Raw genomic sequence first — 16,669 nt, forward strand, 5'->3', positions numbered from 1 at the left:
GGCAGGTTTTGCTCAGTGGTTAGACCATCAGCCTGCAGACTGAAGGGTCTTGGGTTCAATTCCAGCCAAGTGCACGTACCTCAGTTGCAGGCTCAATCCCGGCTCCAGTTGGGGCTTGTGCGGGAGACAACCAGGTGATGTGTCTCTCTCACATCGATGTTTCTCTCTCTCTCTCCCCCTTCCAATGGAAAAAATATCCTCGGGTGAAGATTAAAAAAAATAAATGGAAAAAATAAAACAGAACATGAGGTGTCAAAGTATACTCTGCGGCATAAATAGGTTTATATTACATATATATTTTTTAAATACATGACTTGTGAGATAAAATGTATTTCTTTTTATAGGTGATGGCCAAAGTAGTTTGGGGAAATGGTTTTGTGAGGGAGGCCTTGCACGTTATGGTTCTCAGACGTGTTCTTTGATGTGGTTGAAGGGATGTCCCTTGTGTCATGTGACACGACCGCAATAAGGAAATATGGATGCTGAGCTAATTCCTGCAAAATGTCAAGTGGGAGCCTATTTGTGTTGCAGATATTTGTCCTCCGTTTGTAAGAATAATCAAAGTCTGCTTATAAAAAGTAGAAGATGCCGACTTGGACGAGGGAACAGCTGCCCATTTGGGTCAGGAACGTGGGCGGGGTGCAGGGGCTCAATATAAGGCGCCGGTGGCTCTCAGAGCTGTGGTCCATGACATGGAGTAATCTGAAATTTGCTGAGGCTCAAATCCGAGTACGTCGTGGGAGGCGAGGCCTCTGGTTGGGGACAGATAGTCATTCAGCTCATGAGTGAGCCGCACCCCTTGCCCTCCATCTGCATTTCAGTATTGCATGCACCTTTTCTATTCTTTGTCTTAAGAGCATAACTCCCTTGCAGTAATAAAAAGCTTCTTTCCGTCAGAAGAATGACCATGAAGTGAAGGGCAAAGCTTGAGTGAAACCTGGGCCGAAGGCTATGCTGAGAAGGATGAGCCCTGGACAAAGGTGTGATTCCCCGGGAGGCCAGAGCTGCTGCAGGTCAGATTCCTGGAGCCCTCTGGAGGTGGCCCGATAGGGCCCAGGGGTCTGTGTAGTGTGCTTCGCTGCCTTTTTTTTTTTTTTAATTTAATTAATTTATTTATTTTTAAATATATCTTTATTGATTTCAGAGAGAGGAAGGGAGAGGGGGAGAGAGAGACAGAAACATCAATGATGAGAGAGTCATTGATCGGCTGCAGCCCGAAACCTGGGCATGTGCCCTGACCGGGAATTGAACCCCTATCTCCTGGATCCTAGGTCGACGCTCAACCGCTGAGCCACGCCTGGCCGAACAAGGATTTGTTTATTGATTTGAGAGAGAGAGAAACATTGATGTGATAGAAAAACATCAATTGGTTACCTCCCATATGCACCCCAAATGGGGATTGAACCGCAGTCTGGGTATGTGCCCTGACCAGGAATCAGACCCAAAACCTTTTGTTGTGCAAGACAATGCTCCAACCGAGCACCTGGCAGGGACTTACTTTTTATTTAAAAAGAAAGTTAGGCCCAGCCGGCTGTGGCTCAGCAGGTGAGCATAGGCCTAGGATCCAGGAGATCGCGGTTGGATTCCCTGTCAGGGCACATGGCCGGGTTGCAGGCTCGATCCCCAGTCGGGGACGAGCAGGAGACAGCTGATCAATGACTCTCTCATCATTGATGTTTCTCTCTCTCCCTCTCTCTGAAATCAATAGATATATTTTTTAAAAAGTAATAATAATAATAAAAATAGTGAAGTGACAAATCTTTTAAAAAAAGTAAAAATACAAAAATAAAAAGAAAGTTAGGCTGAGACTCACTCATGCATCGCTGTACCATGAGTGTCAGCAGGAGTATAACTCTGCTCTCTCAGCTCTGCACATGCGGAGGCCAGGCGGGCACCTCGCCTCAACCACTCCGTCCCCAGGAAGCTTGTCTGTGCTGCCCCAACCGACTGTAGTAGCTTCAGTGGCCATTTGTTGAGTGCCTTCCACCCCAACACCAGCCAGGCGCCTTGGTACAGTAAACCTCAAGAAATATTCGTTTACTGTGTCCATGCCAGATGCTCTAGCGGGCCCAGGGGTGAGGGGAGGTGTAGAAATGAACAAAGCACAGTCCTGTTTCTTTGAGGCTCATGATCCGGGGGTAGACGTGGAGGCAACTCACTGTAGTCAGGCCGACTGCAGTGTGTGTGAGTTTTAAAGGAAGGGGGAAGTTCTGTGGAGGCGCAAGGACAGTGGGAAGAGGAGTGAGGGAAAAGCGAGCAGCGGGTGAGGCCCCAGAGGAAAGGAGGGCCAGGCAGTGCGACCAGCGTGAGCGGAGCTGGGAAGGCACCGGTTGCACCTGAAGAGCTTGGAGTGACGCCTCCTGGCAAGAGTGGAGCTTAGTCAGAAGGAGAAGAGGGGTGGGTGGAAGGGGGGCTGCAACCGACAGTCTGGAGAGCCCTGGGGACCCATCAGAGGGTTCTGAGGAGGGAGGGCCTGGGGTGGGTGTTTTAGGAAGAGCAGTTCGGGAGAAGGGATTGGAGCTGGGAAGTGCTGTCGCGAGGCCGTTGCAGTGGTTCCCTGGATAAACGACAGGGCTTGACCGAGGGCAGTGGAAATGAAACGGAGGTTGCTCAAGAATGATTTGCGCCCGAAAGCCAATTTGTGAATTTATGATGGCCATGAACCTACCCACCACCAGGGTGACTCGGTCAGCTGGCCAGAACACAACTTTTTACATTGAAGTACATTAATAATCAAAGGATTACCCGGTGAAATCGGAGTTAAGGCAAAAGGATTTGGATGGTCTGAAGACCTGCAGCTCAGTCCATAGCAGTAATAATAGAGCTTAGTCTCTGGCAAGTTCTTGTTGTTCTCTGGAGAGATGCTTAGCCTGCCATGTAGGAGGAACTGTGCCCCAGCCAGCGCTGGAAGGAGCTAGCTGGCCGCATATTGGTGTACTCGAGGATCTTTTGGTTGCAAGAAAGGGAACTCACTCAGGGATGAGCAAGTGAAATGGGGAATAAATTATAAGGAAGGGGAATCTTCCAACTCAAACACTAGAAAGGCAGCCAGGCCTTATGTGGGGCTTAGAACATCATCAGGGCCCACCAGAGGGATGGATAAGTGCCCCAGCCCAAACCTAGTGCCCCTGCCCAAACTGCTTGGGCAGGGAGGGTCACGTGGTCAGGCAGGCACACCCAGGGCTGAGGGTCTTTCCCAGGGTGGGGTGGGGGGGTTCCCAAAAAGATGCAGTCCTAACTGAGCATGCTCAGTCAAGGGCCCAACTGTAGGCACCAGCTAGGGGCGAACCCCCAGGGCCCAATGGAGGGAGAAGGAAGACCGGAGTCACTATGGAAAAGTACCAGGCTCCAAGTTGTCTCCTGACCCTGAGGCTTGGGGAGAGGGGGCCGAAGGTCTGGGGCTAGCCCTGGACCTGGACCTCCTGCCACCACCCCCAACCCCTGCTGGTTAAATGGTCACAGCCTCATAGAGACTGCAAGAGAGGTCCCACCCCAGGGAGGCAAGGGACCTGTTTTCTGGCGAGTGTCTGCCCATAGCTCATAGGGTACCTCCAAAGGTGACTTCCTGGGTGCCCTTTGCCTCTCTGAGCCTCAGTTTACCTCTCTCTAAAATGACAGGTGAAATTAAGGACTCTCCAGCCTCACTTGTCTGAATGTATGGAGTGGAAGGCAACTCCACCCTTCTCTCCCATGGCTCCATGTGCTTGGGCCCTTGGAGACAGGATCCTCGGACGTCCAGAATTCATAATCAGAAGCCCCCAAACTCTTAAAACACCCTGTCAGCAGTCCCCCATAGTCCAGGATTTGTGAAAATGTGTAGGACCTGTAAACTTCACAGAAGGAAAGCTGCAGAATAAAAATGAATGAATGTTTAATTAAATGCTTCGATACGTAATGTCAACTTTATGAAATGTTAGATTCAGTCTTTGTAAAAGCGTCATTAATCTGAAAATAATTTCTAAGTTGGTTTTTCCTCACTTTGTGTGGGAGGACTACGGGGGGGGGGGGGTGTCAGTCCGTGGTGAAGCAGATGAGTTTGTGGGGGCCAGAGAATTTGAAAAGCAAAGTTACTTTTTCAGGAAAAAAAATAGTCTTGATCTAACACACAGGTGCATTTTACCATTTAATTTGCCTCCTATGAGGGCCTAAGCATGTACATTCTTACAACAGCACAAACTGCTCAGGACATTGTCCCTGTTGTTCCCTGAGCAGGATTCAGGTCACTCACCAGGGCTGCACTGCAGAAGTCTAAAAGTCCCCAGACCCAGGGTCCATCCCCTACATCTCTCCTCTGCATCCTGCCCCCCTTCCTCCATCCTCTGATAAATGTAATTCCATCATCCAGCCTCACTCCATAACCCCCATGTATGGCATGGCAGCCATCTAAAAAAAAAAAAAAAGGAAGAGTATCATTAGGAACTTTGTGCTCCCCTTTTCCCTCCCTCCACGGACCCCGTGAGACTCTCTTCTCCCTGACACACTGGCCTTTCTGTTCCCATCCACTTGCAGGGTCCCATTATTAGTGCTCCAGAATGATGGCCTTGACCCCTAGTCTTTCCAGCCGCTTAGTCTGCTCCCCACAGCTGACCCAGTTTCCCAAGTACTAATATCGGAAGAGAGAACATGATTGGTCCAGGTTGGGTCAGGGGCCTTTCAGGCTGAAGATGTGATATGACAGATTCTTTGAAAAAACAGTGGATAACTCTAATATATTGGTATTATTGACTCTTCTAGACTTCATGAATAACTTAGCGTATTAGTCGTCTACTGCCGTATAACAAAGTTCCCCAAAACTCAGCAGCTGAAAACAGCAAGCATTTATTATATCACAGTTCTGTGGGTCAGGGCCCAGGAACAGCCTTAGCTGGCGTTTCTGCCTCAGAGTCTCTCTTGAGGTTGAAGTCAAGCTGTCCCCTGGGGCTGCAGTCATCTGAATGGTGGTCTGGGGGATGGTCTGATTCCAGGACAAGCAGAAAGCCTCGGTTCCTCACTGACTGTTGACTGAAGACCTGTTTTTCGACTGTCTCTCCATTGACAGTGTCGTTAGGACGGGACAGCTGGCTTCCCCAGAGTGAGTGTTCCAGAGGAAGCACCTGAGGTGGAAGCTGGTCTTCTATAAGCTAACCTCAGAGTGATGGTCACTCCTGCCCTATTTCTGGGTCACACAGACCAGCCTGGTTCAGTGTGGGAGGGGTATACCACAGCGAGAATACCAAGAGGTGAGGCTCACTGGGAGACGTCTTGAAGCTTAGTTACCATCCTCAGTCAACAAGCATTTATTTAGTGCCTACTGTGTGCCGGGAAGTGAGAGCTATGTGACTCGGGTTTCTGCTATTGAGCCCCCCATACTACCTGGTGTGGGAAAGCCTTGCAGGAACACAAAGCCATCACGTCCCCTGAGCCCTCACCTCTGTCCACTCATCGTTCACACCGCCACCACACTTACCCTCTAGAAATTCAGATCTGTTCACAGCAATATTATTGAACTGTCCTCAGTTGGGTCCCCTTTGCCTAGATGCGGTTTTTACAATTTTTTAATCACCCCCCACAGTGAGAAATACATTTAACATCACAAACCAGTACATACATACACGGACACATTTGTAACAGAAACAAATTTCATGGAAGAGTTTACACTCTCACTACCTGCCATGCAGCTGTTATTTTCTATTCTAGGCTATTTCCGTTTTTATGAAAGCTGGTCACAGTCTCATGAATTTCACAGCCTATTGCCTTGGGACCTGCCGTGTGGAAAGCAGTCTAAAGAATCATCTAAATTCCCTGCCATGAGCTACAAGCCCCTCACATCAGCCTGCCTGCAGCTCCCCCATCATTTATATTTAATGACCTCCCCCCCCATCACCACCCCCACCCCCAAAGTTCCTCTACCTGGAGCTCTCTCCCTTCTTTCCCCACAGTATTTGGAGAACTCTGAGCCTTTAAACCCAGCTGTAAAATGTTCCCTCTCCCCTCTCTCCTTGGCCAGAAATGCCTGCTCCCTCCTGGCCCCAGGGCGCTGCAGTGACACTTGGTGCCTGCTCCCCCAAGCCCACAGTATATTTTCAATGAATCACTCCAAGTACGTTTCCGAGGACACTGAGCAAATGAGCATCACACAAATGACGCTGCTGCAAATGAGCGGTGTGCAGAGTTGTGGGGTGTCGCAGGCAGGTTTCCTGTCGAGGGAGCCACGTGCTGCAGAAAAAGGCTCCCTCCCCCTGCGGGCTGCTGGCTCGCCCGCGCATCCATCACAGGTACAATTCGCACCGGAGCCTGCAGCCGGGCTCGGGGCCGCGGTTCATCTTGGCTGCTCTGGTTTCTCTCTGGTTTTTCTACTTTTTCATTTGTTTGTGCGGATGGGGACAACCTGGCGAGCGACGGGCTCCAGGCTGTGCAGATCGAAAGGCCTCTGTGTGCGCCCGCCCCGCGGGAGGGGGTTTCCTTTCTGAAGTGGTAGGAAGGAGGGTTTTGAGGTTTTTGAATATTTGCTTCTAAGTATCTAAGTAAGAGATTTGTTGGCCCACATTTGCACTCTCTTGCCAAGCTAGCAATCCGACAAAATATTTTCTGGTTGGTGTTGCCTGTACGCGGTTTTTCTTTTTGAGGGGGGAGAGAATCGACACCTCGGTTACGTGGTGCTGCAATACAATGGCTGTTTTTAGAAATTGCTGTTAACTTAAGGGTTGAAGCCAGTGTGATTCCCAGGCCCAGCCTCTTGGGAGTCGCGGGTAGATTATGCTGCGAACCATACCCGGAAAAGAAAAAAATTAGACACGAGCAAAAGCACTGAAATTATTCCTTCACCAGTATTCTCATCTCTGCATTTGTCAGTGGCTGTGTAACCGCCCCAGGATTTGCTGACTTGGTTGTGGTGTGCGCATATCTGGGGTACAGAGGCGGGAGGGAGGGGAAGACAGACTGTAAACAGATAATTACTGTAGAGTGTGATAAATAGTATAATAGAGGCATGTACACATGCACAGAGAGGGAATCATTTGTTCACTTCGAGCAGGATTTTTTAAATGAAGGTCTCCCCCATTGGTGGATCATGAAATCCATTTACAAGGTGGCTAACAGCATTTTTTTAAGTGAGAGAGAATAGAATGAAATATATCAAGTTGCATCCTCCATAGTAAGTTTAGATAGTGTTTTCCTAAGCCGTTGTTTCAGTTATATATTTATTGCATTGCAGTGTGAAATCTGTCTCTTGGGAGCGAGTCTCAGGCAAAGATGTTTGAAAGCCACGGCTGTAGGGGATGAAAGAGGGCTTCCCAGAGGAGGTGGCATTTGAGCTGGGCCTTGGAGAATGGTGGACTTGCCCCAGAGGAAAAAGGGGGCAGAACAGGGTATGCCCATATCGGGAGCAGTTTGTTCAGAGGCAGGATATTCTCTGTGATTTGACTGCAGGGTACTAGGGTAGGAGCTGCTGGAGATGCCCCTGGGGAGACAGGTGGAGCTAATTAATGAACCTTAAAAAGTATGTATGTCAGTGCCTCAGCTCTCCCCAGAAATTCCATTTCCCTGGTGATGGGTTTAGCCTTGGAAATCTGTTTCTTTTTTAAAAATTATTATTTTTTTTCATTCTCACCCTAGGACATGCTTTTTATTACTGTTGATTTTTAGAGAGGATGGGAGAGGGAGAGGGAGAGAAACATTGATGTGGGAGAGAAACATCGATGTGAGAGTGAAACATTGATTGGTTGCCTCCCACATGTGCCCCAACTGGGGACTGAACCTGCAACCTGGGTATGTGCCCTGATCAGGAATTGAACCCACTACATTTCAGTGTATGGGATGACACTGGCCAGGGCAGGAATCTGTATTTCTAATAAGCTTCCTTGGGCAGTGAGGTGCGGACAGAGGTGTGACAGGAGCAGCTCTGGGTTTTAAAAAGGTGATTTAGATAGAAACTTGGTTGAATGGAAATAAAATTGGGAAAACCAGCAGGAGATAAGGGCCTGACTTTAGGTGAAGGTGGTTGGTGGAAAAGAGGGACTGGGCCTGAGGGAGGGTTTGGAGGTGGGTTGCATGGTTTGAGGCAGATGAGAAGGAAGCGTAGACAGTCCTACAGTATCAAGGGGCTGGTCTGTGAACACAGAGACTAGAGACAAGATCAGATTCCGAAGGGGAGATGATTACTTGGCTTTTGGTTTGTGCCCATGGTGGGCAGGAATAATTCATTAAGTTTTCACCATGCCCCACGTGAACTATACCTCAAGAGTGTACTCTGATTGCCCATCTCTAAACAACCCCCCATTGTCTCATGCTAATCTAACTCACAAGGGACTGATAAATACGCCCAGCCGCTAGCTGATCAGTATGATTTTTGGTGAGGGAGATGTATAAACCTTTTTGGTACAAGAGTACTTGTACCTTTGCTCAGGGTGTCACCTTCACAGCATCAGAGTACCTGGGAAATGGAACTAGTAATTAAACGATTTAGAGAAGAGAGATTGTATGGTCGGAGGAGTATTTCATGTGGACTCTTATAATGCCTGCTTAACTTTCCTGTGCTCAGATAAGAATATGGCTCTTTAGTGATCAGAATACTTATGGAAGTTATACTTCATTGGCTTTTTGTTTTGTTTTTTCCTGCAGTGTTGAGGATCTATCTTGGTGCCTGTTTAGTACTTAATTTCTTTGCTTCCTCTTGTATTTACAAGTCATCTTTTCGGGTGGTTCATTTTTCAGATGTCTTACCTCTTGGGAGTTTCATTTTCAGAAAGGACACTGACATTTGTTGAGCAAGCCCCTTTACGTGGATACCCTATCTTGGAGGCTGGCTTTCTCACCGAATTCTGAGGGTGCTTTATAGAAGCACCCTGCAGCTATGAGACCCCTTCTACTGACTCTACAGTCCACCCTCCCCGGGGTCCTGGTGGAGTGGAAGGAACGCTCTGTTTTGGACAGTGCGGAGCCTGGCAGGGCACCGCAGGGGCCTGGAGCTGGGGCGGGCGCCTCGCGGCCCTGCCTTCCAGCAGCTGCGCCCTCCTGACTGCGGGCTGTCCTCCCCCTCGCATACTCTGTGGGAAACTGGCTGGATGTGTAAGACAGCAAGACCAGTGGGAGTGCTGAATGCCTCTTTTTTTAACAACAGTTCTGCTTATATTCCTTATCCTTGTACTAGAGGCTTGTAGGAGTTCAGATTTTTATTTTAAAACCTGTCAAGGAAAATAACCAACTTGAAATATGTCATGACTAGAATAGCCTTAGTCTCTACAAAGGTGATTTAAAGTGTTTATTTCGTGTATCAAATGAAATAACAACGTAGGCAGAGTATTGAAAACATTTGTGATCACTCCAAATAAATTGCTTGTTTACTACTGCTTTGAAAACATTTTCACGTTACTTCTAATAATCGTATTAACCACAACAATAGTGACAACTGTTATTGAGTATTTACTATATGCCAGGCACTAAAGCCAGGGTTTTTACCTAATATCATTTAACTGTCCCCCTACCAACCTGAGATATAGGTATTGTTACTTTCACTTTACAGATGAGAAAACTGAGGTAAGTGAAGTGAAAAAAAGTAGGCCTCATGGGATCACATGGCTAGAAAGTGGCAATGATAAAGCTCTAACTAGTGGTGGTGGGGAAACCACAAGGCTGCACTGCCTGTGATCAGTTGGGTCATGGTTTTATGTGGTTCAGGGAGACTTACTGGACTGCCTTAATATGGGGTGAGCAAAAGTAGGTTTACAGTTGTTTGTATGGGAAACAATACAATAATTAATAATAATACAAGAATAAACTGTGTTTCTCATCCTCACAACTATAAACCTATTTTTGCCCACCCCTGTATATAGGTCTAGGTAGAGACACATTCATTTCTTGTGTTCTTACACCTCTTGTGGATGGGGCAGTTTCTCTTTTATCATATAAGTTCTGGTTGTGAGCTAACTACATACAAACAACTCCGCTAGGCCCTTAGAGAATGGAAAGCCTCTGAGGAGCTTCCTATCATAGGAGAGACATGTGACGTTGAATCACATGAGGTTGCCACCGGGAATTTACATGGGAAGATTTCACATGGTGAGACCTGACACACAACTAAAATAAGGCGCCATGATAAACAGTTTACAAGAGCTAGTTCCTGAATCCTTAAAATAACTCTCAGACGTGGGTACTATAATTACCCCCATTTTATTGATGAGGAAGTTGAAGCACTGAGGGGTGAAGTGACCTGCCCATAGCCACATACCTGGTGTGTGTGCCAGAGGTAGAATTTGAACCCAGGTCAGTCTGAGTATAGAGCCAGTGCACTAAAGCCCAAGCATGTAAGTTCCTCTAGAGGTACAGATAAAGGTGTGCACCTTATTTATGCAGATAGGGAATTCTTACATTTTTATTTCATAAACACTGCATGGAGCACTTACTTGCTCACCTGGTATATTTGGGTATTTCTGGGATCTGGGCACATCCAGTCATGCATATCAACACCTCAGCTCAAGCATTTGCATTTACCCCCTCTGAGAATGGACAACCAACAAGAGAAACATTTGGAGGGAGAACCCACACACACACCAAAAGAACAAACTCAGAAGCATTTTCACTTTTAATTGTTATGTGGACATTGGGCCTGTTTATGTGGAGGCCCAGACTCATGCTCAAACAGTTCAACTATAATTATACCTCTTTTTTTTCTTCTGTCCAGTTGCCCTTCTTTCTAGGTCACCTACACAGATAGGAACCATAGGAGTGACCATTTAATTGTACATAATTAAATTGTAGGCAATACAATTAAAGTTATGTGCAATAGTTAAGCCATTTTAAGAAGGTTCCTCTTAAAAAGTTTCCTAATCTTACATTTAGATACCAAAATCCTGTCTACATATACCATAATTTAAATTTTACATACACAGGCATATTCCTTGTTTAAAATGGTTTTTTTAATCACATGGGAAAAATTAAAAAATGGTTTTTTGTTTTGTTTTATTACGTGATTTCAACTTTGGTGGTGCCTGATGAATCTGAAACTCTCCCCACTGCTATCTCAAAAACATTTAAAAGTAGATTTGACAACTGGCATTCTCAAAGTAGGTCTTCATAAAGTACAGAGTTGTTCCCCCTGCCTACACCACAGCACTGAACCCTGTTTATATTCAAACAGCAAGGACTGCTTGTTTCCAAGTCCTTTTCAGGGCTCGAAGAGTGTTTTAGAATCAACCTGAACTGGGTTTCCCCCACCAGCCCTTACTAGACCGATGACTCCAGGCAAATTACTAAAGCCATTAGGAGGCTTATCTGCAAAATCAGGGTAACTAAGCCTCATTCTACAGGTTTTCATGGAGGTTCAGTCAATAATGTATGTAAGTACATAGGAGGCACTTAGTAGGCTCCCTGTAAATGTCAGTGTTCTTACATTTGGGCATTCTTTAAAAAGCCTGCAATGTCCATACTCTTTACCGGTATATGAATTCAGCTTTGTTTGGTGATCTTTCAAAGTCCAATGTGTGTTTCTTTGGGGTTTGGGCCAACTTGAGAGAATCGCTTTCTGAAGTCCATTCATATTTCATGGAGCTGTGGAGCAACAGCTGTAAAACTTGCTTGGTGGGTCCTAATTGCATTGAATTATGGACTCTTTTGAAATGTAATCCTTCAAAAATGGGTATTATAATTAAATTCCAACCAATCCAAAGGCACTTTAAAACATGTTTAAAAATTTCCCAAGCCAATTAGAAAACTGGTCGGTCCAACCGTCAAATGTAGAGAAATATGCTAATTTATGCAAAGACTACTGTTCCAGGAAGGCCTTGGCTGGCTGTGAAACACATGAGAAAACACCTCAATGATACTATGTGATACAAAGTCACTGAATGTATGTATTTATAAGGAAAGCTTAAATACAACTCATACATTGTGAAGGAGAAAGTGGCAATTAGTACAAGAAGATATGGTTTGTTTTTCATGTCAGATCTCCTATCTTGAATATGACAACATTGATGCTAACTCTGACATTCATTTTGTGCAATACAGTATAGTTACAGTACTCGTATATAAGCAAGCAAGGTGCTTGAGGCTAAGGGGATATAACTAAACAACAATTTTGTGTAAGTAATTTAAATCCAGGGATAATTTTATTTAGAACTCACTAAATATCTGGGGAACATGGTTTTGGGCATTCTCTTTATCACAAGACCCCATTGCTGTGTGCATTACAAACTAATTTAAAATAATTTTGGAACATTTCTGTGGCTTACATATAAATTTTTTAAAATCCAAATCACATGCTTATACAACTCATCCTTTATCTATCCTTGATGCTTATTTAAACTAAAAGACAGCAACAAAAGCCCCACTGTATTTTTGTGGGCATTTACAGGAAAAATAAATGCAGTTAACCTAGACCACAGAGGCAGCCTCTCCCAATCCACACTATCATAGTTAACATTTACTTAAACGCTCTCTGTGTGCTAGGTGGTTCTTGGAGACTCTCAACAATGAGATTCGAGATTTAAAATGGGCGGTAATTACACTTAAAAGGTTGGGTAGCTCCTTTTTTAAGATGGGGGATTATGTAAGGAAAGTTCCACAAACGTGGTGATAAAGGATATCTACATATAAAGAGGAGGTAGTGGGAATTGGAGGTTTTGAGAGAGACTTAGTTCCTCACCTACTTCTTGGCCGCTAAAGTTGCTTTGTTTTTTCTGTTTAATGTTGATATTCAGGTTTCACAGATAAGGTTTTACAGCATTGTGTTGCAAAGGAAAGCTTAGTACATTTAAAAGTTAGAATGAGTGGATTATTTGCCAAATAACTAAGTTAAAAGTGACGTTTTCGTTTTTTTAAAAAAAAAATATGCAAAAAAAAAAGTATTTACTGGGGCTTGTTCTAATTAGAGTTCTAAACAAATATTGTTTTTAACAACCCCCCCCCACTTCGAGCTAAAACTGGAGAGTGTGAGTGTGTGCGTGTGTGTGTGTGTGTGTGTGTGTGCAGGGCGCCTGCGGAGAAGAGCACGTATCTTGTCGATTTTAATTTTTTTAAAAAAATAAGCCAAATAAAACCTGTTTCTTGAGTAAACTAGTATATTTCTGAAGTTAACAAAAAATCCCAAAGGAAACAGGAATTAACATCTTGGGAGCTTGCTTTTTTTTTTTTTTTTAATTTTTTTAATTAAAAAAATCCTAATCTTCACATTTTTTGCTAGGCGAGAACCGAAGTTTGGAGGTAGACGAGCAGCCGAGCGGTTTGCCCGGGCGCAGAGCATGAAGGCCGGGCGGGCGCGGGGAGCGGGCGCCCGCCGCCCGGCGCGGGGGTGAGCGAGAGAGAGAGAGCGGAGCGCGTGTGGCCGGCGCCGCTCGGCCGGGAGCTCCCGCGCCCGCGCCCCGCGCCCCGCGCCCGCCGCCGCCGCCGCCGCCGCCGCCCCTGGTGCGATGGCGCAGAAACCCCGTTGACAAGGCACTGCTTTTTCATGACGGTGAGTTTCCCTTTGAGTGTATTATAATTTTGTGATAAAAATTTCAAGGAGAAAAAAAAAAAAAAACACACAACCTCCTTCCTCTGCCTCTTTCCTTCGGGGAGGGGACAAGCGAGGGAGGGGGGACTGGAGATCTATCTCCAGACAGACAGAAAAGAAAGAGAAGCAAATTAAACACCGAGTTGCCAAAACCAGGATATTAGGTTTCAGCCCAGAGAGCTATTGGCTAAGGCTGTGTTTTTTTTGGGGGGGGGTGGGTTTGTGGGTGGGTGATGGTGGTGGTGGGTGGATGTTTAATGGACACGGAGAAAAGGGGAATCGAGTGTTTATGCCTTTCCCAGCGCCGCCCGGGCCCGGGAAGACCAAGTTCAGTGTCTCGGGCGGGGGCGCGGGCGGACGGGGGGTGGCGGGGCCGGGCCGGGGGCGCCGCGGCGGGGTGGGGGCCCCCGGCGCCTTTTTTTTTTTTTTTTTTTCTTCCCCGCGGATGCAAATTTCTGGAGCGGGGAGAGGGAGAGCCTGGGAAGGGGGGTGGCGTGGCGGTTGGTGGTGGGGAGGAGAGGGGAGGGAAGCCTTTTAATGACTCATTGATTGAGCCGGTTTAAAATTAGTTGTGTGCGCGAGTGTGTGTTTTCCGCCCCCCGGAGCCGCCGGGAGCCGGGAAGGAGGGAGCGGGCTCGGCGAGGGGAGGACGGCGCGGCGGGGCCGCGAGCAGGGGGCAGGGAGGGCCGAGTGACGGCGGGCGAGGAAGAAAAATCTGCTTTCCAATCTCCTCCCCTCGGCTTTCCCCCCCTCGTTTCTTTTCTTTCTCGGAAGCTCTTGGGTGTGAATCGCATTTTCTTTCTTCTCGGCAAAATGGACCCCGCGCCTCGGCAGGGGGAGGGGAGAGGGTGGGGAGGAGGCGGCGGGGACCGGGTTTATTTTCCACCCCGGCTTCCTCCTCGGCGCTCTCGCGGGCGGCCGCGGCGCGGAGCGGGCCGCCGTGGCGGGGAGAGCGCGGGGCCGCCCGCCCGGCCCGCTCCCCGGCGCGCGCCCGCCCGCCCGCCGGCCGGACCGTCCCTCCCCGCCGCCCGACCCCGGACACGCCGAGGACCCGCGGCCCGGCCGGACGAGCCCCGGCGGCGCGCGGAGGACCGGGGCCCCCGCGACGGGCCGAAGAGGAGAGGGGCTCTGGCGGCACTATTGTGGCCGAGAGTGCGCGGGCCCGAGGCGGTTCGCGCCCCCCGAGTCGCCCCGAATGCGGGATCTTGCGGGGGGCGGCGGCGGCGGTTGGAAGGTGCTAAGATGGCGCGGGGCCTGGCCGGTCGCCAGGGCTGGTGGCGCAGTTGCTCCGCGGGCGCCATCTTCCCTGGCGGCGCGGGCGGCGCCCTTTGTGGGCGCTTCGGCGGCCCGGGCGCCGTGGGGTTCGGGGCGAGGGGGAGCCAGGCTCCCGGCGCTGAGACCTGCCGGTGGGGCCGGGCGTGCGGAGCCTTGTCCTCCTCCGGGCCCCCAGGCCCAAAGGACGAGCCGCCGGCGCGGAGGGGAAGGGGCCGGGGCGCTGCGCCCCGCTCCTCTCCACTGTGTCGGAAGAGGGGAGTGGGCTGCGGCCGGCCTGGCGGCCGAGGGGTCCCCTCCCTGGGCCCGCGTCCCCGGGGCCGGCACGGGGGTGAGGGTCCCGTCATCTCTGCGGCCGGAAACTGGGCGGCTTTGTGCCCCGGCCCGGCGGCGGCAGCGCGCTGAGGCTTCTTCTCCTCCGTCGCCTTCCAGCCGATTCTGACGGTGGAGTCTGAGCAGGTTACAGTTGCAGAGAGAGTCCGGGACGGAGCCAGTCTGCCTTCCAGTAGCGCGGTTCTCTGTAGCTCCCTTGCGTTCGTTTTATGTTTTTTTTAGCTGCTTGTATTTTAAAACAACCCTGGAGAGACATTCGTCTAGTTGTCAGGTCGTGGGAAGGTGATGGGCTCCAGTGATTTGAAACTCCTTGCTGGCCTTCGTGCTGGCTATTCCCAGCGGCAGTAAATTAAAAAGCCTTAGAACTCTCTCCCCCTCTCCCGTCCTCTCTCTCTCTAAAAACCAGTAGACATGTTAAAAACAAAAACAAACAAGCACAACTGCCCTGTGTTCTGGGCAGTCTCTTTCTCATCGGTATAAGGCTTCTCACTTCCTTAACTCACTCAAGTGTTTTCTTAAAAGCATCCATTTAAGTGTCTGTCCTGCAGTAGCTCCATACTGAGAGAGGTGCAGGTTTTAACGTTTAATTGTTACTGAAAAGATGGTTGGGAGGAGGGGAAAAGTCTGTTAAGCTTCTGTCTCTTTAGGAGTCCACAGAGATGGAAAGTAAATAGTTAATTTCTAGTGGATGAAAGTAACATAGTGGCACCAGTCTGTCCTCGTGTTTTAAAAAAAACCACATCCATTATATAGTATTTGAGAACTGTGCTTGGTGCTTTATTTAATTCCTGTTTATCATATCAGCCCTGCAATACTGATTTTATTCTACCTTTACCAGGGAAAGGAGCTAATGTTAACCAAGATAGACGAAATGGTCAAGATCTTGCAGATTTAAGTGGTAGAATTGACATTGGATCCCAGAAGCCAATGTTCTTGGCTCTGCACCTTTGGTTTCCAAATCTGCGCAATAGAATCCACTAGAGAGAGGTTTTTAAAGAGAGTTGCAACTTCACCTCGTCATTATTTGTTAGGGCCATTTGGGTTTTTCTCAAAGGTTCAATGCTTTAGACAGTCCTGAGTTCTAAGCTGACTTTTGCTTCTTGATGCCCCTAACTCCCTCCAGTTTTGAAATTCTGGCCCACCCAGGGCCTCCTGTATCCGAGTATGTTGCAGTCAGTGTTAGGGAAAAGCTCTCCAGGTGATTCCAGTGCGCCACAGAGACGCATTCAGAATAGCACTGCACTGCTGCTCTTTATGAATTGGACCACGAGACCTGGTCCATTCTCATTTTTATTTTTCTCCTGTAGCTGCCATTTATTCAGTGTCTGAACTATTTTCTTACAGAAAGAAGGCTTAGGTATCCTAAGGCTTTAAAATCTGAGCACATTTTAAAAAGCCTGTCATCTCATTCTACTGAGAAGTAACACGGGCTTCTAGGCCTAGATGAGCCCTCTAGTTTATTCCAGACAGTTATGCAATAGAAATAGAGTTGAATCTGGGATTGATAAAGAAATTAGGAATAGGGTAGAAAGGGACCTAAAATAAAAGCCTAGAGAGAAATCCTTGGAAGAAAAGGGTGTTTGGGGGGTTTTTTGCTGATAT

General features: G+C 48.0%; 1 protein-coding gene across 1 annotated transcript in view; it reads left to right on the forward strand.

The window, feature by feature from the left end:
- The first annotated feature begins 13,343 nt into the window (after positions 1-13,343).
- Positions 13,344-16,669, forward strand: part of BICRAL (BICRA like chromatin remodeling complex associated protein) — a 58,834-nt gene continuing 55,508 nt past the window's right edge. The window contains exon 1 of the mRNA XM_081140561.1: positions 13,344-13,423. The gene's annotated coding sequence lies outside the window, so the exon portion shown is untranslated. The remainder of the gene's footprint in view (positions 13,424-16,669) is intronic.

This window comes from Miniopterus schreibersii (genome assembly GCF_964146895.1).
Source record: "Miniopterus schreibersii genome assembly, chromosome: 6".
In the NCBI taxonomy this organism is placed as follows: Eukaryota; Metazoa; Chordata; class Mammalia; order Chiroptera; family Miniopteridae; genus Miniopterus; species Miniopterus schreibersii.